This window comes from Pezoporus flaviventris, unplaced genomic scaffold (genome assembly GCF_033815535.1).
Source record: "Pezoporus flaviventris isolate CSIRO_AGI_PZ_B2104156 unplaced genomic scaffold, CSIRO_AGI_Pfla_v1 ptg000082l, whole genome shotgun sequence".
In the NCBI taxonomy this organism is placed as follows: Eukaryota; Metazoa; Chordata; class Aves; order Psittaciformes; family Psittacidae; genus Pezoporus; species Pezoporus flaviventris.
The window spans coordinates 3,183,215-3,210,033 of record NW_026892630.1 but is presented as its reverse complement, the minus strand read 5'-3'; the positions used below and the strand labels follow the sequence as shown (position 1 = coordinate 3,210,033).

At 38.7% G+C, this 26,819-nt stretch overlaps 1 protein-coding gene and 1 long non-coding RNA gene across 2 annotated transcripts in view; both read left to right on the top strand.

The window, feature by feature from the left end:
- Positions 1 to 26,819, top strand: part of WWOX (WW domain containing oxidoreductase) — a 499,554-nt gene that overhangs the window by 390,845 nt on the left and 81,890 nt on the right. The window lies entirely within an intron of this gene.
- On the top strand, positions 6,659 to 25,662 carry LOC133280387 (uncharacterized). The gene is made up of 4 exons (XR_009747149.1): positions 6,659 to 7,970; positions 22,603 to 22,699; positions 24,944 to 25,090; positions 25,638 to 25,662. It is a non-coding gene; the product is annotated as an uncharacterized LOC133280387 (long non-coding RNA).

The window sequence follows — 26,819 nt, the reverse complement described above, 5'->3', positions numbered from 1 at the left end:
TAGTCATTACCTCCTAGAAACTGCCCTACAGCACCATCTCTGCAAGCACTTGGAATAGGAGAATCTGGGTTTTGGTCCTCATTGTATTTCTCTGAAGTCTCTTTTTATTCAGAAAAGAGCAATTTTCAAAGGCGGGGGGTTGAGTTCTTTATACAGCCTTGGACTTCTAATGAGTGTTCACATTATTTGAGATGAGGAGAAAACAGTGTGCATCACACTGGAAATTATATGCACTTTCAGAAGAAAGAAATCTAGATCAGAAAGAAGCATCAAAAAAGCTACCAAACCAATCTTTATTTTCATAAAGAATTATTTCAGACTATTTCAACAGTATCAGTGTAAGTTTTGTAATGAGGCTCTCTTGGACTTCTCATTTTCATGCCGTTGCCTGAAACATTTTTAGCTTTCTATAAATTTAGGTCAAGATTTAATTTTCACTAGTTAGAACAAAAGCAGAGCAGTTCTAGCGCAATGGCAGTTGCAGAGACAGGAGGCTGACTCGTACTACAAACAAGAAAATAATATGGGTGTCAGTTTTGAATATGTAGAGTTGTGTCAGCATGTGAATGAAGATCCAATTCATTTTTATGAAACTTTAGACTAATTAGTTTTATAATTTGCACAGCGAGGTAATGTAAATGTGTTGCTGCTGCTTGACTTTTTTCTTAATCCTTTGAGTGGATATTTAATCTTTTTTTATATATTAGAATTAAAGCAACTTGGAAGATATGAATAATTAATCTAATTATATGCCGATCACTTTAATTTCTTTAATGTTTTAGATAAAAAAAACAACATTACAAATTGGTTTAGGTTGGAAAACCCTTTTAGAGGATTTTGTATTTCATCAGTAAGTGCAATTTAGAGGATACAGGCTCTGGAAGTGCAACATTAAGTTTATCGTTATGCAAATGGCCCAGTTAATCCAGGAGTTCTGGTGACCAGATTCTCAAGGTGTGCTTCATGAATTCGTAGCTTGAATTTAAGAAGCAAAATTTGCCAGTTAAGGAAAATGAGCAACCAAAATGCTATAAAATATTGCAGGCTAGCAAAGGGAAACATAAAGAACCAGTAATCTGCTTATCTCCTCTGTAGACTGAAGGACAGCAAAAACTGGAAAAATGAGTCTTGCGTTGTCTACACATATCAAGGACTGTATCTTGTGGGGGAGAGGACAGAAAACCAATGTATCGACAATGATGATCAGGTGTAACTCTATGTGCAGTACGAACATGAAGTTATACATAAACTGAGAGCTATCTAGTTTGCATACATCTGAGCATGGCATGCATATGGAGTGCTGACTGCTTAACTTGTGGAAAATATAAACCCTGTAGAGATCATCACAAGCGTAGGAGTTTGTATCTGTCCTATTATGGTTGGCTATTTTTGGTGACATCCACAAACTTCAGATTCCTTGGCGTTTTGAAAAATTTCCACTTTCCTTCCTTTAATATGTGCATTATGCTCTGTAGAATTAGCAACTTTGAGCTAATTCCTTGTCTCTTCCCCTGCAGCCTGCTATTCCTTATTATATGGCTTTGTCTTCTAGGGTTGGTTTTGGGATTTTTGTTGGTTTTCTAAGGGAAATGAAAGTACTGATCATTACAGTAGAATTAAAAATAGCTTCTAACAGCTTAGCCCGAGATACGAAAATAGTCTCTCTTCCGGCTTATCCTGTCAAGTACAATGGGAACCCTAGTAAGGTAACATCTGTGAAAACCTCATTCTGGGTTTGTGTCTTTTTTTTCAGAATCTTTCCCTTATGTCTGCATAATGTAGTCATTGGAATAAGATTGTTGATTTTTTTTTTGCTCCTGATATCTCGCATTTGAGCTTTCAGGAAACGTCATTGGTCTTAGAGACTAACTTACCCATATGATGCTTCAGTGTTTTATGATGTATTTATATGTCATTGCTTAGGAAAAAGGACACAGTAACTGTAGAAAATTCGTAGATAAATCCATACTAGTATAAATGTTGATCTTCCTGTGCACAAGTTTTCCATGTGCCTTCGCTTGTTTGGTGTCCTAGTGACTAGGAATTTGTCATTCGCAAGGACAAATGTAGACTTTCTGTCCTTTGCTATTTAAAGTAAGGAATCATGCTTGACTAGTGAAGAAGTGCAGAATGTATTGTGGTGGCCAACCCAGCTGGACAGACTGTGAAAGCAAAAAAATACCTCTCAAACAGGAGTACCTTTTTCTCACCCCACTTCTCTGGTAATAGCTGTGACATCAGGCATAAAGTGAAGAGGTAGGCACTAGTCTAAGTTTAGAGGCCTGGGAATGCATATCTTCTTGAAGTGGTACAAATATTTTGGTGGTTCTCTCACTTCGCCGTGGGTTCAGGACATCACTGTATAGCACAGACCCTCAGGGTAGGAATAAGACCTGATTCTAAGGGATATTTTCTGGAAGGTTCTTCGGAACCTGCACACCTGGAGAACAATTAAAATAGAGTTGAAAGGGGAATGCATGACTTTTACTACACCAAAGCATACAATGCAGCCTCAAACCTGGGGATTTGATTTGCAGGGGACATCTTGGAAAGGAGGATATCCAGACTCCTTGTGAGTGTCTCTGTTTCTACTCCACAGCACCTGGTAGGAATGGTCCATACCAAGACTAGGAGGGAGAGGAGAAGCAGGTCTCTGAGGACATGCCAGAGCACATTCACATGACAACATGGGAGTTTTCTACACAAACAGTGATTCTGAAACTTCTTACAGAAACTCTGGGTGTTTCTATGGTTTGGTACATAAGGGGACTTAACAAACATTTACCCAAAGAGCCAGAAGCACTGCTGGAAGTTCCAGCACTTCCTCTCTCCCACAGGTCTTTATTTTTTTCAGAGTATGACAATTTTGCTTTTGTGTAGTTTATCTCTGTTAGTACAACATATAACACAGGCTTTGCAGAGGACTCAAGATACAATTTTGAATAGACACAACTGCTGTCTATTTTGAATTGTGAGATACACAGGTGTAGACAAGAATTAGTTATGGGCTAATTTACTTTATTTTCTCATCACTTAAGCATTTTTGAAATGTTAAAGCTAAGACCTGCTGGACCAGGAATCTTTTGTAACTTGCTGCTTGCCATCTGAACCAGGGAGTCCTCCCAGCTTAAGTGGCCATTAATGAAACCAGCTAATGCCATAGCTGAAGTTGTTCTATAACCCTTCCTGCCTCCTCTCTCAGGTTAGCAGGTTCCTCTTTCATCTCCTGCAGCTTTGCATGCCTCTGCCTTCCCAGCATTATGTTTCCCTCTTCCAACACCTGGCATCATTGTTTGGTGCCTGGGAATTTCCCACTCTCGAAATGAAGTTCCCTGCAGAGAAAAATAGCTCTCAGCTTCATCATAGCAGTCATTCAGTCAGAGTGCATTAGTTCAGATTAACACTATTGTCTCTGGTCTGGTAAGTTGATACTAAAAGCCTTATCAGCAAAAGCAGATATGCAAAACAGAGGTATAACACCTTGTAAAGTAACAGCTTCAACAAATTCTCTTTATCATCTTTTAAACTAAGTGTATCTGAATTCCAATGAAGAAGGTATGCTATATAACTGATGACTTTGGATTAATTTCTGTGGATTTCTAAGAGAACACCTATAGAACTATGTTAAAGTCCGCATCCCTTAAATTCTATAAGATATTTCTATGAAGAAAGTGTGTATAGTGAGTCTCCCTGTAGCAGGTTAATGTTTGTGTATTGTCACCCTGACTGAACCCAGCATGGGAGCTCAAGTGGAGTAGAAATCAATGAAATAGCATTAGGATGCAATTGTCGCAAATTATCAGAGAAGAAAGAAGACAACTGTAATTCACTAGAAGTAACACTTTACCAACTGCTCTCACTAAGCATTAGTTTAGTGTGTTTTCAATTTCAAGGCACTTTCTCTGGAAAATACTTGGTCCATAATTACCATTATTATCACCATCCTGAAATTTGTGGAATTTAACCTAAACAAATTCCTCAAAGCTTTCACTTAGTTCTGATATACTTCATCCTATTTATCCTTAGCTTCAGTGGCACTTGTGCTATGAGGATCATGCTTCATATTGCGAATACCATATCTTTCTCAAAGAAAGCTGCTACGAGCTGCTGTACAAACACCCTGGGTGTTTGCATGTGTCCTATTTTGCCCAGCAGGACAAGGTCACTGCAGAATTTCTGTGGGGGCCAAATCTTTTATGTTTTATTGGCAGTCATCACAGCCAAGGTTTTGTTACATCCCTGTGACAACCTTAACTGAGTGGTCACAATACCACTTTCTATCCAGCAGTCATTTTTGCTCCCAGCATCTCAGATTTTGCCCTTTATTTGTCTTGTTTGCTAGCAGGAAAATTATTGGTAAAATATAAAATTACTGCTAAAACCAGTTAAACATTCCCTAACTGAAAAAAAAAAAAAGGTATTTTTCCTCCATGTACACTGGATATATATCTAAATATTTCTATGTTACAGTGATAATTGTCTCTCTGACATAATGTAGTATTTGCATTTTGTCATTCATCATTTTTTTTCTAGGGGTATGATCACTCAAGGGACTGGTTTATGTCTTTCATTTCCTGGTTATCCAGTCAGCTCCATCTCACACCAGCAGGAATTGAAAGCTATTATCAATATGGAGAACAGGATTTATGTGAAACAAGGATGGGATGTCAGTCAGTCGCCTAATAGCAAAGCATTCATATCCCAGTAACCACCTCATGACTATCAGTTTGTCCTGGTACTCAATAGGGGATCAAAGGCTAAATGATAACCAAAGCAAAATTAATCTCCATGCCAGGTGTGGTGATTTAACTGGTGTTAAATCTGTACTGTGTGGTACAGTAACTAAGTACCACACAGCTGCTCACTCAGTCTGCCCAGTAGGATGGGGAGGAGAATTGGGGAAAAGGTAAAATTCATGGGTTGAGATAAGAACAGTTTAATAACTGAAATAAAGTAAAATATTTTAATATTAATAATCATAATTGTAATGAAAAGGGAAAAATGAGAGAGAAATAAAATCTGAGACAGGTGATGCACAGTACAACTGCTCACCACTTGCTGATTGATGCTCAGCACATCCCTGAGCAACAGTCAGCTTCTCGCAGCCAACTCCCTGCAGTTTCTATACAGAGTATACAAAAGTAAATCTTAATACTGTATTTAAAAAGAGCAAAAAATATGTGGTATGGAATACTGCTTTGGCTAGTTCAGGTCAGCTGTGCTGGCTGTGCTTCTTTCTGGCTTCTTGTGCCCCTTCCTCACTGGCAGAGCATAAGAGACTGAAAAGATCAGGATAAGCACTGCTCATCAAGAATTAAAACACTGGTGTGCTATCGGCATTATTCTTAGACTAAAGCCGAAACACAGCAGTGCACCAGCTTCTAGACAGATAATTAACTGTCCCAGCTAAAATCAAGACACTAGGTCAGGATGGAAACCCCTGAGAAGTGTGCCCATGTGCAAGAGAATATGAACAAAAAATTTTACTTTGAGTGTGCTTTTGATTCAGCTTTGCTCTACACAGGACACTCACGTCAGTAGGTTTGCCAGGCACACTGAGAGTGAATTTATTCATAACAAAATAATTTTTAGAGTAATAAATAGACTGTTTCATATCTGATTACAAGCTCTCCCTGCACTGGCATGAGATGAAGCCTTCCATATCAGGAAGACAAGAGGGAGTCTGGTTCAGTAATCAAGTTACTGAAGACTGTAAAGCAGGGGGTCAGGCAGTAAAGTTTAGGTTATTTACAGTGCAGATGAGGGTAAAAATCACTGGCCAGGGACAAGGGAGATATGTGAGATTTGAAGAATTAGGGACATAATTGGGACTAAGGAAACCAATCACACCAGGTGTGATGCAGATTGGTAACTGCTCTGGTATGGTAAAGGACTATATGTAAAAGACTATATGAGAAAATGTCATCACTTCCCATCTGTCTTTCTAGGCTGCTTCATTTATGTCTGGTCAAACTCAGCATCCATTTCCCTTGATATGAATAGGTATTGACAAGTCTTTGGTATCTCTACCCTCCTGACTGGACACTGAACATCAACTTACTCTTTTGTCAGTTTTAGGATTTCTCCTTTTTCTCTCCCCTCATAAAAAGAAGCTGGAGTACCTACTTTCCCAGACATACAGCTTTAAAAGTCCTCTGGCTACAACTTTTGTCCCTTAAGACTTCTAATACTTGAAGGAGGAACCTTGCCAAAGTGAATCACCTTCATTTCAGATAGTGCATGTCTGTGCATTACAAAATGCCTGTGCAGCATCTCTGTATCACTTTCTACACGGCTATTGATTATTCTTGAGGATCTGATCACGGACCATTTGATTTAGGTTCCCTTTTTGAATATATAGCTTCTTTTCTGAATCCTGCTGTTTGCCATAATTTTCAGCCAGGTTTTTTGTTGTCTTTCTTTATAAATGCTTTGATATAAGCATATCCTTGCCTTCCTGTTGCCTGGGGAAACTTACTCTTTCTCTTCAATGCCTTCAGATTTTTTATTTCTAGTTTGTCCTCTTGTTACAGCAGAAAAATATATTTCTTAAAATCTGATCCACTTTGGAGAACCTAGGATTTATCTAGGAAGTAATTACATTTCAGGTAGTCAAGCACAGTAAGCCTTTAACATGAGTCTGTTCATGGGTAGATGTGCTGGTACCACTTTCTTGTCACCTTAACGTGAGCAGCGTGATGCAGAACACAGCAAGTCAGGACATATGAAGATTGAAGCAGTTCATAAAGTAAGGGTATAATTAAGTGCTTGAACATGGACAGATTCCTGAAATAATGATAGATGTGAGGAAAGGAGATGAAGAAGTTTGGTTTGTTGAGAAACACAAGGAATGTGTTGAGAGGAAGGTGACAAGTATAGCAAGATTCAAGGAAGTGCATATACATCTCCTTCATATATCTTTCTGGCTAAAACCAGAATGATATCCATGAAGGATCTTGAAAATTGAGTCCAAATTTGGTTTGGATCCTACAGAAGACATGTGTTGGGGGCTGCTACATGGCAGTACGTTAGATCTCATAGCAGATTCCCCTGAAGTATGAAAAAGTCAAAGTCCAAATGGACATGAAGTTTGTAAAGAAACAACACTGAAGATTGATTTAGTAACAGCTGTGTTCAGGAAGAAGATTAGAGAGAAGTGAGTTTAGGAAGAAAATCCAAATATCAATATGCCTGCAGCTCTAGGAGTTTATGTTAGGCTACTGAGAATGTTAATCAGATTTCAAAAAACCCAGACAGTGTAATGCATGGCAGGTTGTACTCTACAGCATAGAAACCATGCTGCACAGTTTGCTTTGTGCAGAAAACATGGTTATATATGCAAGTAATTTCCATATTTCTGCTGCCTTATTTTTAACCCATTTAATGACCTTTATGATCACAGTTCAGTCAAGTAGCAGCATTCGTGCCAGCAACAGCATTCCAGCTGGGTTAATGAATACACACATGATTTCATGAAGGAATATATCTTTTTTGACCCAGTTTCAACCTTTCATATTTCAAGCTGTTTAATTATAAGATATATTGGTTGGAAACAAACACCCATTTATGCAACATTAAAAGTTTAAACAAATTCCATATGCAATTATCTTAGGCACTGAGTGTCTGTGATTGGTATATGTAGGTAACAAATTAGTGGCACAGTTGATAAATGCCTTTCACAGAACAGATGCAAATAACCAGACTTCTGTGTTCCTTGAGTCTGCATGATAATAGGTTCTTTAAGCACCCTGCTAAGAATTAGGAAATTAGTCAAATGGGATCATATTTAGGTTGAGCTAATACTGCACAGCTGAATTTACCCACCATTATCTGCGGGCATAATTGGAGACAACTGTTTTTTGGACCAGCTGTGCAGGTCACAAAAGGATAATAATGGGGGCCCAGCCTTGCTATGTCAGATTGATAAATGTTTATAGCACCGTGTGACTGGAGGAGCTGGCTTTAAACAGGTACAATTTAGGATTATTTCTCCTTTCTTTAGGATTCCTAGGGTTGAACATGCCAAATTAAATTGTTCATCATTTCCACATACCATGAGTCAGTGTAATTCACAGGGAGAAGAAAGAAAAGGTGTGGTAAGAGGAAAAATATCTAAGAGGTGTCAGATAAAACTTTCTCACCACACATAATCTGTTTTACACGTTCCCCTTAGTTGCTTTTCCTGCTATTTTCTCACCTTTCCTTTCCCTAGGTGGGTAGGTTTACATTGTTTATGCTGATATTGTGGAACTTAAAAGTGCCACTCATGCAGTTCCGAATTTCTCACTTGCTCTTTTTAGCATTTAGACTTAATAGTTGTTCTTGGTATTCTGACAAGTATTTCTTTTAAATGTTACATCCAAGTACAGACCTGTACTAATGCTAACCTATAAATACGTTAACAGCTACAGTTTGTTTAGAAAATGTGATATTAGTGTTAAATGTATCTTACCTGAATCCATTAGTCACAAACAGGTAAATAAGAAAGCACACTCTGATTTTAATTGCAAGGAATATGTTTCATGCTAAATGTCTGTCCTATTTTTTGCTCTCTTTAAATGCACCATTAGGATTTGTGTGTCCTACGTATGGGCTGTAAATTACACTTTATTTTAACAAAATGAATAATTTGCAGTGAAAAATAGAGAACTTTAATTATCTTAACTAGGTACCACTAAGGTTTAAATTACTAAGAAGTGAAATGTTGGTTCTGCTGAGTACTGTTACTGTAGCACAGACCTGGATTTAGCTGCTATAACAGAAAGGGAGACAGGTAAGAGAAGAGACCTGAAAGGTGAAGAAGAGGGGTTGTAATTTTATTTTACATTAGCCCTCTGAAATGCGCTCCTGCTAGTGTTCCTCAGCTTCACAGGATTCATCTGCAGTCATGGCCAAAAATAGTTCTGGAGACCAGAGCATACTGCAGTGGTGATTCTGCCAGCAGTGCAGCTAAGGAATATTGGCTCTGATTTCACAGTGCAGCCTCTTCTTTGAGTCTGCTTGTTGGCTGTTGATCCACGGGTCCTGAAAACATAGGGAGATTTATCAGACAAGGTAAATCTTTACCCATTGATGGCACAGACTGGCTGGAAGGTGAACTTTAGGCTCATAGGGATGAACTTTATGCTTTAGGGTGAGCTGTGGGCTCTCCGAAAAACTACAGAAGTGACGGGGGGTGGCTGCTTCTGTCTTTTGCTTCTCAGATTTGTGTGACACAGCACCATCAAGCTGCGTGGATCTGGAGCATGCAGAGGTTCTGACTTCGGCCAAGTGCAAATTCACTTCAATATCATGCGAAGGAGGCGGGGGGGGGGGGGCGTGGAGGGGTGGAAATGGTGTTGCTGTAGGAGCAGCAACTCCAGGAGCCTCACATCTGCATCCCTTCTTCAGGCATGTCAGGTGGCTGTCGTTGCCCTCCTGAAGTGATGCACTCCACTGGGACTCCTTGCATGAGAAAAGTGTTACATTTCCAGCCCATTACTGGCATGCAACATGTGCAAACTGTCTAAAGTGTATAAATGGAGTGCCTGAAGAGTGTTTTATTATCAAAGTAATTGCTGCATTTCCTAGATTAACGTTTGTTAGTGCAGTAGACTGAAATCATCACCGGTTATCTTATCTATGAGAGAAATTTTATCTTTCTCAGGCCTCCGATATTCATGAACGCAGCAGACGCTGATAACACCAGCTATTCCCAGGTTTCCAGTCTCCAGAGCAAAATGATCTTGCTTTCTCTGCTCAAGATGGCATCATAGAACTTCCTCCAGGATCTTACTGTTATAAAATACATCAGAAAAGACCCTCTGCTGTCAGAATTAGCATTTCCACCACAACCCAAACCATGTTTCTAATCCATTCCTTTCTAAATTAGCGATGTTTCTTGATGGTATGGGAAGGGGGAAGGGACAACAACAGTTGTAAAATGTTTTTTATTGAAACTTAAAGGCAATTATTTCTGAATTCCCATCTCCTTAATTAAAAGTGTCACTGTTTTGTGTTTAATCAGTACTTAACAAGCCTTATTGTGAAGCGAAAGACCTAAACAATGTCTGTAATAGGCTGGGAGGGTTAGCTGAACTTTGTTTAAATATAAAGGGAGTAGTGCATCTGCTGAAGAACTAAGCCCTTTCAAAGTTTAGGACACTCACCAGTGCCATACAGCATAAATCACAGTGCAAACTGTGTGATTATACCCTGCAGGGAAATAGACTGTGTGTTTATGGGGCTCTTCACCAAGCACTTAGGAATAATCTGATATAAAGCAGCAGGGGAGGAGAGTAATGACAACTTCAAATTAGTTTAATGAATGTTTACATTAAAAAAGGCTTTTCCACAAACCTGAAAACACAAAGTGACGGTTTCCTCTCCAGACAAAAACCCCCTCTACTTTTCCTTAGAGTACTGGATGGGGGGCACATTGTAAATTTAACTCTTTCAGTACAATAAGCCATAGTATCTTTATGTTCAGTGGTTTGCTGTCATTATAATGAGAGTTGCTAGCAATCCAATTATAAACAGCAGTATCTGGCTGGTAGCTCATCTATTTTAAATCACACTGATCTCAGGGAAAAAAATAAGAACAAAGGTTGAGAATTTCATTCCCATGAAAGAACAAACATCTCAAAATGAACTTTGCCAACTTTCTGTGGAACACATGCTTAGTATATCTTTGGCTGTATTCATTCAACAGGCTAATGTGAGGTTTGAGAGATTCTTTTCACTTCAAGCAACATAGAATGAGTTTATAAAGATAAAAAAGGGAGGAAGGGCAAAGTATTAAACAAAATAGAAATAATGCAGTACTTCTAGTTTTCTTCTCAGACTCAAGGTAAATAATTTCTCAATATTCCCACATATGCACAAGGCGCCATCATATATACAGTGAATTCTTGGGTATTTTGGGGGAATAAACAGCTTGTACCTCTGAAGCAGTTAAGATCCTTCTATCTGAGGACTTACTGTGCATTTCAGATCCGGCATTGCAGTATTTTTCACTGCCACAAGGTATTTTCATGAAACATTTTTAAAACTTTTTTCAGTGGGGCATTTTGAATTGTATCAGGTGGAAATTTGTTTTTTGCCTTTACAGAGTAGATGCAAAGTTTTCCACTAAGAATTCTGCAAATGAGTAAGCATATATAAAGAAAAGAAAAGAGAAAAGAAAAGAAAGAAAAAAAGAAAACAACTTATTTTTAGGTTAGAAATAAAAGTTCAGAGGTAGGTTAGAGATAACTTCCAGTTAACTCCAGTGTTTTGAAACTTCCCCAAGAGTTAATATGTGTGAAATAGGTCTAGGTATGACTGTTATTGTACAAACTCTTACTGAAATGTTTTTTGTTTTTGTCCAAGGATGTAAAAAGTTAATAACAAATCAAGTACCCATTTTTATTAAGGAGCATGTGTGCTTCTCAAGCAACCATGGGAAGCTCTGATTTTAGACACTAATTTGTCAAATGCTATATTTGCTAAGGGTTTTTCTTAATCCAGTATGCATCCCAAACAATACTTGTTCTGTAAAGCTTTCATACAGAAGAAAATACTTCTGTATGTATATCTGTCACACATACTAAATAGTATATGTATTTTAAGTACTATTATATATATAGCTATTGCAAATGTCACTGAGATCAGGATAAAGACTTTGCACTCTCATGAGGTGTAAAGAAGAGCCCATGTTCTTCTTGATAAACAAATAAAACCACATAGCACAGGTCCTGCAGCAGCTTTTCTGTTTATCATATGCTAGATGTGATGTGGAATATCTTTAAAGTAAACCAGATACAGTGTGAGTGAGGAAATCAATATCAATAGGGCGTCTGGAATGAAGTGTGATTGACATTTGTAAAGTTGTTAGAAAACGTTGCAAACTATTAGAAAAAAGTGTCAATAGGCATTTCACTTCAAAAGAAGGATTAAAATAAGATGACTGATGCTGTGTGATGCTAACTGGAAGCTTGGAAGTCCCTCAGGTTGCAGAGCGCTGATTGTAGGATATGGCCAATGGAAAAACAACAATTTCTGCATCAGTGTAAGGGTCCATGAGATAATTTTTTATGTTTCTCTTAAGCTACGTTTTTAGCTTTGTCCATGTTACTGCATGTTACAACCTACTCTAAACAGCCAAGCCTCTGGTTGTTTATAATAGAATCCCTCCTGTTTTGTCAGTGCAAATATGGAGGCATTTTACTGGATGTTTAACCGTTACAGAAATTATGTTTTTCTCTGGGAAGCATGTTAAGAGCACATTAGAAAACCACACCGCTGATCTCTCTTGGAAATTCCTGCAGTAGTTTTTGGCAAAGGAAGTCCCATGGAAAACCAACTTTGTCCATCCTACTGGTGGTGGGATAAGCCACCCAGGATGAGTGTACTGTGGGTGAAAGCTGGGTAGTTATGTTTTACCAGTTAAATTACTGTGTAACGTAGTTCAAGTCTTCCACAATCAGAACCTGATTTTCAAAGCAGAGGATCCATCCTGTCACCTATAATCAACTGAATCTCTGAAAGCAAGTCATAAAATTACTGCTGTTTGAGAATACTTCTGAGGTCTTTACAGGAAATATATTTAGGAAAGCTAAAGCCCTGGTAGAATTAAATCTGGTCAGGGGTGTCAAGGGCAACAAGAAAAACTTCTATAGATATGTCGGTGATAAAAGGAAGACTAAGGAAAATATGGGGCAAAGTTGCTTTATTATCAATTAATTTGGGGGGGATTCCACTACCCTTGATGCTAGGAAGCACAGGTCCCCCTCTGTTAGACCCTGTATATGTAGATAATATGTTATGTGCCCCTGTCCTCCTGTAAGGATAGCATGCAGTCTCTCCATGTTCTCAGGCATGTGGGGTGGAAGCTTAGTGCCCTGAGCCTGCTGTCTAGCCTTTGTATTTCAGGCAGTTTAGTGTATGCTGTATCCAGTAAACCTCTCTGTGGGCTGTTGGGTGAATGTATCTGGATGGGTTGATTTTAATACCCAGTTATTTTTGCAGAAAAAAGGTGGACTACATTTGTGTTAACCCATTTTTTTGTGATAAGACTTTCTCAAATATGACCCTCTCCTGTATACACATAGTTTAATACAATTAAATATAAATTGCTCTGTTTTACGTGCTATGTCTACTTCAGTTTAAAGATCTTCATGAGTAATTTAATCATAATTTATCAGAAGATCACAGACTGATACAAATTATCTGATTTTTTTTTCCTGTTATGTTTTTACAAACGACTTTCCCTTATGGAATATTATGAAGTAAAGAAAAGGGGGTATTTTCTGACCTAGTGAATTTCTACTTGAGACAGCATGTATTTGGATGTAGAAAACCTCAGTGTGCAGCACTAGTATGAGAGCCAATATGATGAATGTCGTTTTGAGTTGCCAGTTCTTTAACGCACTCTTGTGTAGACACTGTAAATTTCACATTAATCATTGCCAAGCTGTGGCATGACCAGCAAATACCAACTTTAGTAAGAGAGCCAAATGATTGGGAACATGTTCAAAACAGCTTTATTCCACTGACAGGTAGGACTGCTTAAATGAAATAAAAAAAAATCCAATTTGGCAGAAAAACTCTTCATATGTACTTTTGTTATTCAGCCATTATGCAAACCTGAAGTATGCAGAGATGGATCATTTATCTTGGTTTATTGGTATGTATAGACACACGAACAGTATCCATCTAATAGTGTTTTCTTATGTACTCCATTGTGCTAACAGGACCAGTTCCACTATCACCTGTGGGAAAATGCTACCAGGGAGACTTAACTTTGGGGAAAAATCAATTAGAAATTGTCTGCATGTCAGTTGTGCTCAGTAAGCTGTAAAAAATAGACAGGAAACACAAAGCAAGTATGGCCGAGTGTTTTCAGGAGTTGACACAGGAAAAGATTCAAAAACAAGTAGTTTTTGAAAACAATCCTATTTGTGGATTACCATCTTCAGGTAGCTAATACATGCAGAAATATTAAAGACCGTTTTTTCTCTTTTTCTCATTGTTATTTGCTTAAAACTGTTTTGCTGGGAAGCAAAAATGTAAAAACAAACTGTATTTATGCAAAGTTTTGTAAACATTAGTCTCTACAGCTTGCTGTCAGATACACACACAGGAGCCCTGAGGCAAGATAACAAAAGTCCTTTTCCTCATGCAGATGTGGTCAGAAAGGTGATGTAACCCTGTCCTTTTGTCCTGTGCTCCAGGAATACTTGGTGCTCAGGATATATTAAATCATAAACCCTGTAACAAAAGCTTACCCCAGTCAGCTGCAGCGTATAGATTTACCTGGAGGGCTCCAGGTAGTCTGGGTAGTTGACCATGGTTGTGCTATGGCATCCAGACCAAAGGGCTGCTGGCAGAAGCCCGGGCCCCGATATAAATAGCAGAAGCAGATTGTCTGGATGCTGAGCTGCACTTTCCCCACTTCCTCTTAGTAAATTTGATTTTGGGATTCTCTCTGGAAAGGGATCACCCAAGTCAGCAATAATCAGTCAGTGCCTTTTACTATACATACCCAAAGATAGAACTGCAAAACAGAAGGTACCATTTCTTTTGCCCAGCTTCTCTGTTCAGATGTGCTTGGCCCCATTTTGCATTCCTGAAGCAGTAACAAGATGCAGAAAAGCTCATATAAAGGGGTAGGTGAAAAATCACTGATTCTTCATCCCATTGCATTCTCAATAACCCCTGAGCATGAGAAGAGTGAAAAGTTTCTCAGAAATACAGGGCCTACAGAGGAGTCTAAGGGGAAAATTAATGTATAATTATAGCTGTATTGAGATAGTCATAGAAAACACACATCTCCATTTTATAATTTTCCTGTAAAATTATCACAACACCCTCCTGTGGTTTCCCAGCTGTATATGTGTGACCCTGCAAAGACAAATTCAAAGACATCAGGTAATTCGGTGCCCATAGCCAAGCTTGGAAACTGTCAAGACATGCAGTTTGTGCCGTCTTTCGCTCTGCCCTATATGCAGCGCCAACAAAGAACTAGATCTCCTCCCCAAAGCTTTCTGGTGGCTCTCTCCCTTCCTTGTCATTAATAAATGGCCAACAATATTGGTTTAACAGGAACTCTTTGAATTATTTCTTTCTTTGCCAAAAGAACACATTTTTTTCTCATTTATAGCAAGTTATAGAAATGTGATTCTGTCCTTCAACTGACATGCTCCAGCCTGGATATCCCAACTTAATGTTAAGTACCAATGTAACTAACGCAGGAGCTGGACTTCTTGGCATGCTTCAGCCAAGGGAAAGCAGTACATGCCTCCAGGCACTCAATAAAATCAGAATTGCCCACTAGAGGTGCCTCTTTCCTTTCTCCACTGATGGCCTGGAGGGTATGTAGGATCTGAAATCAGGCACAGGCACCCCTTGTGGATGCTTAAAGTTAGGTGGGAAACATCATTGCCTTTACACATAATTTAATTCAATGTGGACTTCATTGGAAAGAGGATTTTATTCTATGGGTCAGGTTGGCTTTTCATGTTTCACACAGATTTTTGTTTATGGCTTTAACAGGTGAAACTAATTGCAAGATAAATAGGCACTGCAGGAATTTTGCCATAGGTAGTTTGGGTTGCTGAAAAGGGACAAGAACAATTGTATTGGGGGCTGAAAAGTTTCATATTCAAATAGTGTCCAGATTAAATACTTTTTCACTGCACTCTTTCTTGTCTGAGTGAAGTGCCTGAAGTAAGCAATGAATATTTGAAATGCAGGCACAAGCAACTGATAAGAAAAATACAATTACAACTAGCCCTAAAGATATTGCACTTAAAGGGGGATCACACTTATGTGCATTTAGAAGACAATATTAATAAAACACTTAAAATAACTTCATATTAGGGAATTAGGCTGTTATTTTTTAATGAAACTCTGGGGCCATTTTATCCAGACAAAGTGTTACATTTTATTCATATAATAGAAGTCCAGATAAAACAATCACATTTCGTTAGTAAGTGGAAACTGTGAATTTTAACAATCGTGTTAATAGTTTTAGATAACTAGAAAAGTAGATTTAATAAATTATAAAACTTTACAGTTAGGAACTAAAAAGCCATCTGACTTCAGAGGGCTGTCTTCTCCTCATAGCAGCACCAGCACAGCACAGCTCAGCCAAGGCCTCATCCTGCCCCTCATGCCTGGGCCACACAGCTGTGGGGCTGCAGCCCCATCACCAAATCCAGCTTCCCATCCACCCCTCTCTCTATCGTGCCCCACAGCAACTGGAGTCCTCCTGAGTTGAGGAGGATGCAGGGGGACTGATGCCAGCCCTTCTCCTAGCTTAAGGAGGAAGTGGGAGCTGAGCTTACAAGGCCAACAGTCCACTCCAATTTCTCCCTAGATTTCTCCCTAGATTTCTCCCTAGATTTCTCCCTAGATTTCTCCCTAGATTTCTCCCTAGATTTCTCCCTAGATTTCCCCCTAGATTTCCCCCTAGATTTCTCCCTAGATTTCCATTCACGTGCCCATCTTAGTCCTCTTCTTTTTTTATTCAACTATTTGGTTGCTTCTTACTCCTATTTTTGACTATTTGGAGCAGTTTTTCACCCTGATTTTCCACTTGTAGCAAGCACGTTTATTTTCCAGCAACGTTTTAGCATGGAGAAACACCATGCTCTGCAGGGACTGGTGTAATAACACGACTGTTGTGCAAAGGAATTTAAATGCACATTTTTGTTATGGTTAGTATAAACAAGTCTTACCAGGAGGTTTGATCAGATACCCAAATGCTTTCAGCTGAGAAATTGATTTGAAAAAAAATAAATAATCTATGATTTAGAGTTCCCCCAAATTAGTCAATGTTGGCATAAACCTACTGCTCAGAACTTGAAGGTTATGCTTGACTTCATTAAAACCAGTATTTGATGTCACTTTGCTAAATGTCCCTGTGAAAAACCAGTCATTACAATTTCTACAGAAAGAAGATGCATCAGCATTTGATCTTGGGTTTTTTTGTAATGTTTCTGTGCAGTAGGAGGAATGTTTGCTATATGCATTTATTTAAGATGGTGATTAATGTTAATAATAACTTTTAGTCTTTAAGATGTAGGAATGTAATACTGCTTACTGTAGAAGTCTTTAGGAGTTTATTCAGAAGACTATAAAAAGGAGTGTGGTTATTTGTTCATAATCATTGCAAGGTTTCTGGCCTTTGTACATAATTACCAATGTTTTCTTTCACTCTTGTGTAAACTGACAGTAAATTTCTTCCATGCTGTAATTGGGTGGGTTTCAGTTGCCTTTGATTTGCATTTTCATAGAAAGAGGCACTACACCCTAAATAAGCCTTACCCTGAGAGCCCACCTTGCTCTCTCTGTGGGATTTACATTGGTTAACCACTTGCTGCTGTTATAAAACACCACATCTAGAACATCATCATTAGTGAGCTACTTTGTAGTGGGAGAATGTGAGACAAACACAGGGAGGGATTGTAAAACATGGAGTTAGATGTGATGTCACTGTCCTCCAACCCTGGACATTCTGCACCTAGAGTTGTCACTATACCATAACAAATAATGGCCAACAGAAAGCGGTGAGCAGTGCACTTGTGTATTTTCACCGCCAGCGTGTGGTGAAGGGGGTTGTTTGCAGACAGACCATTTTGGTTTTGTCACCATCTTTCCTTCATGTTTGCAAATCAGGAGGTGAAATGCCTGCATTTATATGCTCCAACAAATACTCAGAAACTAAGCATTGGAACTGCAAGCAGTGCTGTCTCCTGAAGAATATTAACTGATTTTACTCAAAATTATCTTTTCCCTCTTTTACTCTGAAGCATTAAAAGATTTTCTGTTAGCGTGGCTATTGAGGTAAGGATGCCCTAAACATTAGCTCTAGCATAAACAGGAGAGTAGCAGCTTTTCAGAGGAAGTGGTTGTGTGTTCTTGGCCTTGTACTGTGGGTTTCTTCTTTTTCCATGGTTGAGCATTACTGTTTCTTTTTCTAGTCTGTCTTGGCATTTGCAGCTGTTGCAAACATCTATTTCTTGAAACAAATAATAGCCACAGACCAGCCTCATCATCCAGCAGAACTGCATTTTGAACACTCCTGTTGACCCTACTTTCAATGACATTGGTAATAGAAATTTGTGGAAAGAGGGAGGGGGGGATGAGACAACACCACTGAGAGTAGTTGTATCCTTTGCTTTTGTCCTTGATTATTTTTTTGCATTTTGGTTTTGACATATCTTTTAGCCAAGACCACAGCTACTTGTTTGTGTAAGAAATAATGTCTAAACAGAGCAATTGATTTGTGGATATCATACAACTTTGTTTTATGGTATTACAAATGAGTTTATGGCCATCAACACAATAACTGCTATATTAGCAGCTTTAGCAGCCTGCCAAAACCTGCTGCAAAATTTGAATGGAGGTAATAAATTCATGCTGCTTGCTAGGTTTTGCTGTTGTCCATGATGTAACTGTCCAGTGGATGAATGAATGGCGTACTGTCAATCTAAACACCTCAGGAGGACAAAATATTCTTTTCTTGTTAAATCATTTTCTATTTATCCATTCCTGTGTCTCACTTCCTATCTGCCATCTCTAGCACATGCAGTGGCAATCCACCGCTCATAAACTGTGAGCAGTATACCACTACTTGCCATATGTCCAGCATCCTGCACTGCTGACCCTCAGACATCCTTGACTATATAGGTACAGAGCAGCTCCATCTTGCCATTACCTGTGGTATAGAATTTATGTATGCAATAAAGGCTTCAGCAAAAATCACAATTAAAAGCTATATTTGGCCTCAGAGTGGGAAGACATAAGCAGTAGTCAAGCCATGTGTACAAGGCCAGATTAGAAACTCTTAATAAATGGTTGCTTTCAGGGTAACGCAGAAGCGCCTTTTCCCTCAGGACTATCTGCAGAGTCCTAGAAGCCTTGAAGGATGTTTTTTGTGGTGGTGGGAGATGGAATTTACTGGGGATTTTCTGCTATGATCATTTTTTTTCAGAGGCTTCCTGACTCCACAAGTTTTTGGGTAGGTGTCCTGAGAGGATGGCCCCAGGGGTGCAAGAGAGACTTGCGAACACTCAGGAGGCACCTGGCCTCTGCACTTAGTTAATCCTCTAAGATTGCAGGGGTCCAAAGGCTGCATTTCCCAACCGTTTTGTCCATGCCCCCCTGTCCTGGCTGCTACTCCTGCAGGATGCAGCTCATGGGCTGTTCTCAGTGTGGGGGTGAGTGAGCTAGAGCAGGGGATCATCATTGCATTTTATTGTCAAAGACGGAGTTGCTAACTTTAGGCAAACAGTGGTTAATCTTTCCAAGAGGGTAGATTTATAGCCTGGCTTCTAAGCATTTGAATTCATTGTTACAGCTAATGGACATCTCATATTGTCTTAAATCACTGGCTCCTCAGTGTGCCAAAGAGTAATAGAAACCTTAGAGCAACCCTAATTTGGCACCTATGTTTTAAATCAGTTGCCAAAGGAACATAGAGGGGGGAAAGAAAGATCAATTGAAATGTTTTTCTGAGTGCTTTCCCTGTGAAATGCTTTGCAGGGCTTGAACTCTTGAATATCATATGCAGCATATGGTACTTTAGTAAGTTCATGCTTCATGCTAGGTACATGGTAACTTTTCCTTGTTAAATGAATTTATCTAATTTACCATAGGGGTAGGTAAATATTGATTTTTATAAGCAAATGAAAAAAAAATTGTGATAGCGTGAATTTCTTTCACTATGACACCACTGCTATTCTATGTGATGAAATAGTTGACTCTGTTAATGAATGATCTCCTCTAGAAGTTATCGCTGTGTAAAGTATGGTCAGTGACTTTACATGGCATGATTTATGGAAGTATCTTTTCATTTACATAAGCAACTTCCTCCTGTATGTGCCAGTGGCATAACATATCATGTATCTCATTTCCTATTACGTGAGAAATTAATATGGAGCCCCATGAGTGCTGAGTGGAGGAACTCTGTGCTTGGTTGTTGCCTGAGCATGGCACACACATCTCAGTGGAGCCAAGAGATAAAATCCTGTGACCTGTTTTCCAGATGTTGATACTATAAGAACCTTTCTGATCCTGTCCCTGAAGACCATCTGCCTTTGAGGTAGCTGCTTTAGAGAGGTGTGGAAAGGCTCCACCTTCCCTCTGCAAGACTCAATTCATTCAACCGTTGCATCTACCTTCAAACCAGTACAGTTTATGTGCTACAAAAACACAAACCTTGGCTGATTTCATGATAACAGGCACAGGGATTTTACTGCTAAAAGAAAGGTCTGGAGAATTTAGCCTTTAATAAGATAACCTGAGAAATTTTGCAGGAAACCCATGATTTATCTTGCCCAGCACTCTTTGATGGCATAGACTTTTTCCTATTATGAAAGACCTTTTCTTTGTTCTAGGAAAATACCAAGGTGATCATTGCACTGTATAGCAGATTTTTCTCTTGAAAAACTGTCTTGCACATGATTAACTTTATGGTACATAATAGAGAGAAAGCTGCAAGGTGATGGTTAATGGCATTTGAAAAGCCATTGTTAACTTCAGCTCATAGGGATTTACAGGGATTCCTTAACCTAATCAATATGCTGATTAAATTGTTAAAAATAAGTGTTTATGAGTATTAGTTCTTCAGTAGAATAGGGAAATATTTAATATATATATCTGAAAAACTTCCACCTCCCCCTTCTATGTTTATAAAAATGGGTAAATTTAGCGAGTAGTTTTGCTATTGAAAAGTAGGCTTTTGTTTTGAAGAAAAGTTTTCCTAGTTTAGTTTGTTTATATATATATATATATATATATACAGACACACACACAGAGACATACATGTGTTTGTATATATCTCTGTTTTTTCATATATATAGTTCATTTCCCATACGTTTTTAATTGTTGTGCGGGTGGCTGAATAGAGCAAAGATGAATGATAAAGTGATGTGGGAAAATGCAAATGTGACACACCGGGGAAAACAATGAAAAGACATGAACACTGGAAAAAAAGAGAGCAAGCAGCACCAGGAGTGAAGTGGTTAAGGAGGTTGCCACAGCAGGAAACGGATATAACTCTGTTTTCAGTGTGCTCATGGGAACCGAATTGGAAAGTGTTGTGGTAAAAGTGTGTGGGAAAAAAAAAAAAAAAGAAAGAAAAATGAATTAAGCTATAAATATCTGTTTTTCTTTGAAGTTTTGTGACCAACAATTAATGTTACTGGAAATCTCATGAGGAGTTGTTGTTTTATAAACTTTGGTTTGGCTGAATGATGCAAAAGTAAAGAGAACATTAGCTCATCTCCAAAGGCAGCTTCTCTACATTGATTTTTGAGCTCCTGTGGCAGGTATAAACTAACTGCAGAAAAAAGCCTTGTATTCCTTTCCTCTGTTAGTTATGCAAGCTACAGAAGTGCCTTTAAAATGACATGAAGGAAGAAAAGGTGTCTTTGTAAGGACAGTGCCTATATGTTACATGTCCTGTTAGTGAGAACACTTATTTTCTGTGTTTATCCACACTCTGAAAATCAGACCTCTTAGAAGAAATTAAAACAGCAGGTTGTTGTCTAAGCTGTTTTTCTTAGATTAAAATTCTAATAACTTCTAAATGAGAAGTAGTCTGATAAATGGGCTTGAAGGTCACAAATTATTTTGGGGGATTTATCTGAAAAAAAAGCTTTTTCTCCTCTCTAAATAAGGAAATGTAGCGCTAGGAGTTCTTCCTCCCCCCCCCAATAAATAGCTAGCTGTTGTATTCCAAATAGATGCCATGTTCTCCGTGTAAGGGAGAGATGTCATTGCCAGTGAATATTATCATATTAAAAATCTATTTAAAGCTGGTAATGATGTTGAAAAGCTGGAGATTCAAAATAAACAGTCTCTATCATCTCCACATTGAGCAATTTAGGTAAGTCTGTTATAACAGTGATAGTTGTGTTGTAATTGTGGCGTCTTCCATTTATTTAGCACATTTTGTCTGAAAGTCTTTTACAAACTAAAGGATGCCCATTGTAAAACTCTATGCAGAGGTGTGTTTAACTCAGGAGTGTAATTAGCACAGTGCAGTTGTCAGAATTACTCTCTCAAATGCATCTTTCCCATGTGCAGTAGCATATTTCCTATGTGTCATTTAGCTTGATACCTGCTCATCCTTGATATTCCAAAAAGGTGGCACAGATTGTATTACATGATATGGTGTATCATCATGATTGTGGTGGATGCTCATTTGCAAGGAAATGTAGATTGGAGGCCTAAAGATTCAGCACATCCTGGTATCCCTCAGTCAGATGTGACCAGCATCCCTGCAAGAAGCTGTGGCCAGAAATGCATCTCTTTTACTACTCCCAGGCCACACAGCAAGACCACAAAATAATCAGATTTATAAAGCCTTCATAGGAACATCCTCTACAGATCCATTGCAGGCCTACAGAGCAGGCAGGGTTTGCAGGCTAGACATCTTAGTATCAACCCAGTCCCTTGATAAAGGGATGCAGAAGAAACTTTGCTTAGAAAACCTCACCAAATAGCCTGCATCCCCTGGCCTCACAGAGCTGATGCCTTGCTTTATGCTATGGAACATACTTATTTTGCCAACATAAGGTGTGTTTCAGAAGGTGAAACTCTTTAAATCAGTTTTTCTCTATTTCTTACTAGTGTGCTATGCAGCTCCTACAGCAGAGGACACGGTTGCTGGAGTTCTTGTTTTGCAATTTTTCTGAATTGGCTGCACAACTGTCAGCATCGTGTCCGGGTGAGTTTCTTCCTCCAGTGCTCATATTATTTGCTCTGGGGGCCCTTGTCAGCTCACATTCAGCTTGTTTGCAGACAAAAACTACCAGCAGGGAATGAACTGCGATTGAAATTGAGATGCTGAGCTACTGTACAGACTCGCAGTGAGATACGGCTGCTTTGTATACAAGTGTCTGAATTCTCTGGGACTGACTTTACTGACGTTTAAATAAAATCCAGTTCTGATTGGTTTACTGAAAAGCTTTGCCTACCCTCAAGGCCCTGTTTTGTGCTCAGACTATTAAAAAATTAGCTGGAGGATGTGTTTGGAGTTTAATTCACTCCATCACTTTTCTTCATACATAGACGTATTTTCCCCTACAGCTGCAATATGCAAGAAGTAGCTTTAGTGCTGAGACACGGTCTAGCCGAATCAGCCTAAAATATGTGAAGACAGTAGATTTGAATCAAAGTTCAGGAGAAAGAGAGAACTTCTCCTCAAGTTGATTTTAAATTCATTTTTCACCAGGGTATAGTTCCATCCTGCAAAACAGAACTGAGGGAAGGAAAATCAGCCTGGGACTTCCTTCTAAATACAGCTGTCCTGTAGCATGTCATTAAATATAATAGTTCTCCCATTGCTTTCTGCTTTTAGCAAAAGAAATCTCCAGATTTTTGAGAGGAATACGTATGGATTAAACACTGGATGGAAGTCAGTGCATTAAAGCCACTGAGACCATCACAGTTGCTTTCACTGTACCCAGATTTCTGCTGTTACTGTTTTTTCTTGTGTTTTATTGTTTTCCATGTTGCTTCTACTGCAGCACTGCACTGCTGACATGTAAATGGAATGTATATTAGAATGAATCATCAGGACAGAAAAGTCCTAGGCTTTCTTGAATGCACCTCTAAGCATCTTATCTGCATCTAAATATCTTTACAAATCTCAGACTTAGTGAGAAGCTTAATACTGCTTTATTCAGGCAAGCCTGGGATATAAATGCCCAGCACTCAACTTTTACTTCTGATTGCATTTGCACACTCATGCAAATTACCTACACTACCTCTAGGAAAGTGCTAATCTGATTTTCAGGCAAGGATTGTTCAACTTCAGTTTGTTTAAGAAGCAGCACATTAAATGAGGAAGAGTGCTTCAGTGCAATACCAGGGGCTCTCAATAAGGTCATATGTAAGAATATAGTTTACATTAAATGAAAAACTTTTTTTTTTTTTTTAAATCAACAGAATAAAGTTATATTGGTAGAAAAAAGCTTTGAGGGAGTTTACTTACTTTTTCAGTTATTTGTAGTGTTTTGCATGCTATGATATGACATTGTGAAAAATTAGGCTTTGTAAATCTTCAAACATTGTTTCAGAAAAAAAAACCAGACATTTTCTGCCAGAAATCCTGTGGTACGACTGCAAATTTCATATGAAACAGTATTTGCATCGAGGAAATTTTGCTGTTTTTTTCTGTCCACATCACTGATACTATCATGCTGAAAACATCATTGTAGAAATTACTTCAGATTATGATAAGATTGATATGTTTATGAAAAGAATTATATGATGTGGTGTCTGCAATAATACAGGTATGAGACTTGATGGTCAAGGAAGTCTCCTTCACTCCATATTTCCATGCCTTTAGTGCAAAAAAAAGGTGTTTGTTTTGTTAATCATTACGTGACTAATCCAACTTGGCTTCTTTGATTTTTAATCCTACCAGAGACAAGGCTCTCTTTACCCTGGAGAGCAAATCTCAACAGAAAATGCACCTCATTTGGCACTGAAAACAAAGTTTCAGACAAATTGAATTCCAAGAAATGTTAATGCTATTTTTTCTTCTACTCCTGCAGAACAATATCTTAATTCTTGATGCTTGTCTTTGGTTATACTGTGTCACTAATGCTGAGCAAAATGGGAGATTCGATCAAGTAACGACAGCATTCCTTTGTGACAGATCTTATTTGTATCTAGCACTAAAGGTGGTCTTTCTCTGCATGTGTCACTGCAACCAATGGCAGAACAGCCCAGCAATTAATACAATTCCTAAGTAATAAATCAGTTCATCCAGTTCTGTACACGATATAGTCATTATGCGATGGAAAATTGAATCCATACTTTTGTTTCTGGTGGGCTGCAGCGGTATAATGAGCACTCTGGGCTTTTTAATATCCTTTGTTTGCATTTGGAAAAACATAACACTATCCCACTGAGAACCAGAAATCCTCTTGTGTTCTTGTGAACATGACATTCGAAAATGCAGTGTGAAGAGATTTTAATGTTGGCAAGGAGCATGGAAGAGGCATTTTACAATGTGCCACCACTATCCCGAGAAGAAAGGAGCAGTGCTAATCCTGCAAACTTGCTCAGAAGTGTTTAAAAATCTTTGAAGGCATTTTCCAAGTACAAGGTAATTCACATATGGCTTACCTTTTAAAAGATTTGAGCAATTTAGCTATTTGTAGATGCCGACTGGCTCATGTGTCCTCTATGCAAGAGAATAAATCCCATTCAGATTTGTGCTCTGATAAATGGAGAGTGATCAAACTCTCCCAGACATGTTTGCATGATTGGAACTATGAAGCGTTAGGGTGCAGTTCTGATACCTCACGTTTCTCTTATCTCATATTCTTCAGATATTCAAGTTAGTGACAGGCCACAGTATTGTAGCAAACTGCAAGCCAGGAAAATAGCAAAGTGGCATAATCATTAGCTGTGGTGAACCTACTGGGATGGAGAGGTGGAGTCTTTAGAGCTATGGAACCATCACTCTGCTTCCCCTTCTTCATGCCTGATATAGTGTGTTAAATTTGTGGACCAGGGGAACAGAGCCATGGGTAATGCTTGGGGGAAATACGTGGGTTGAGCTGTTTAAAATACACTTGGATTGTAATCCACATCTGAAAAGTAGCAACATCTTTAATTAAAGTTAATGAAGATTGTCCATTAAGTTCCAGGTGGCAAGAAGGGAATATGAGTTCATGATTGTGCACCAACGCGTGGTCATCACTATTTAGTTACAAACACAGCTTAGAAACAGCTTTTGTAACCTGGCCTGAACTGTAATTCCTGCAGTCTTATGTACTGTGTTATGTACCAGGAGCAGCATGTGTTTTATTCCAAAGGAACTACAGAAATAAAACCTTAAGCTCTCAGAGCATTGCAGTTGTAAAGCCTTTCAAACAGCAAAGGTTTTGGTTTCATTAAGAGGCCATTTCACAGTTTTAATTGTTTAGAAATGTACTTAATAACTACATATCATGTCTGGGAAATATTAATTACTGAACAATTCTTGTGTAATCCATGTGATATCTCACATAATTCAGTCAGCTGAATATAGTGAGATGGTCTTAATACAATAAATACAGGCTACTCAACGTGTAAATGAGATAGTTAAAAATATACACTAATGGATCATTAACCTCTCTTGAATTTATATGCTTAGTGAAAATCACATTAAGTGAATATAGAATTATGGCAATATAGACCTGTTAAGAAATTATCCCAATAAGGGTACAAAGCTGGGAGATACTGCAGTAGGGAAACCAGGTGAGATATGAAGCACTTCTCAAAGCTCTGTAGACTGAGTGGGAAACTGGGATGCTGCTCCTGCTGGGCAGAGAGATGGCTGGGTGGCTATTGACAGGGACAAGCATTCACAGGAAATGAGAAAATGCTCATTTTCTTTATCTACACTTCCCTGCCATGCCAAAAGGTGTCCTTGGCAGCCATACACATGCACCAAAATTATTCTTTTCTGTGTACCGTTCATACTCTGCAGTCTCTAGATGGGCTGTGCTCAGCTCAACAATGGAAGAGTTAAGAAGTAAGATAGGTTTGTTTGTTCACAAGGTCTTTAAAAAACCTACTAATGAGTGTATTAGCCCTTTAACCAGTCTAGCAAGCATAAATCTTTCATCTTTTTCACCTATGTGACAGCTCTGTCTGTGCCCCTCAGCAGAAGCTAGCACCCATCCCAAAACATCTGGCTTTATCTGCCCAAGAGACCCAGCTTCACAGAGGACCGAAAAGATTGGAGCCAATGCATACGTGTTGGCCTGTGAGGTATTTGCATGGCATCTGCCCACACAACTCTAACCATTGTTATCTGCCTTTCGGTTTCACAAACCAGGCTTTTA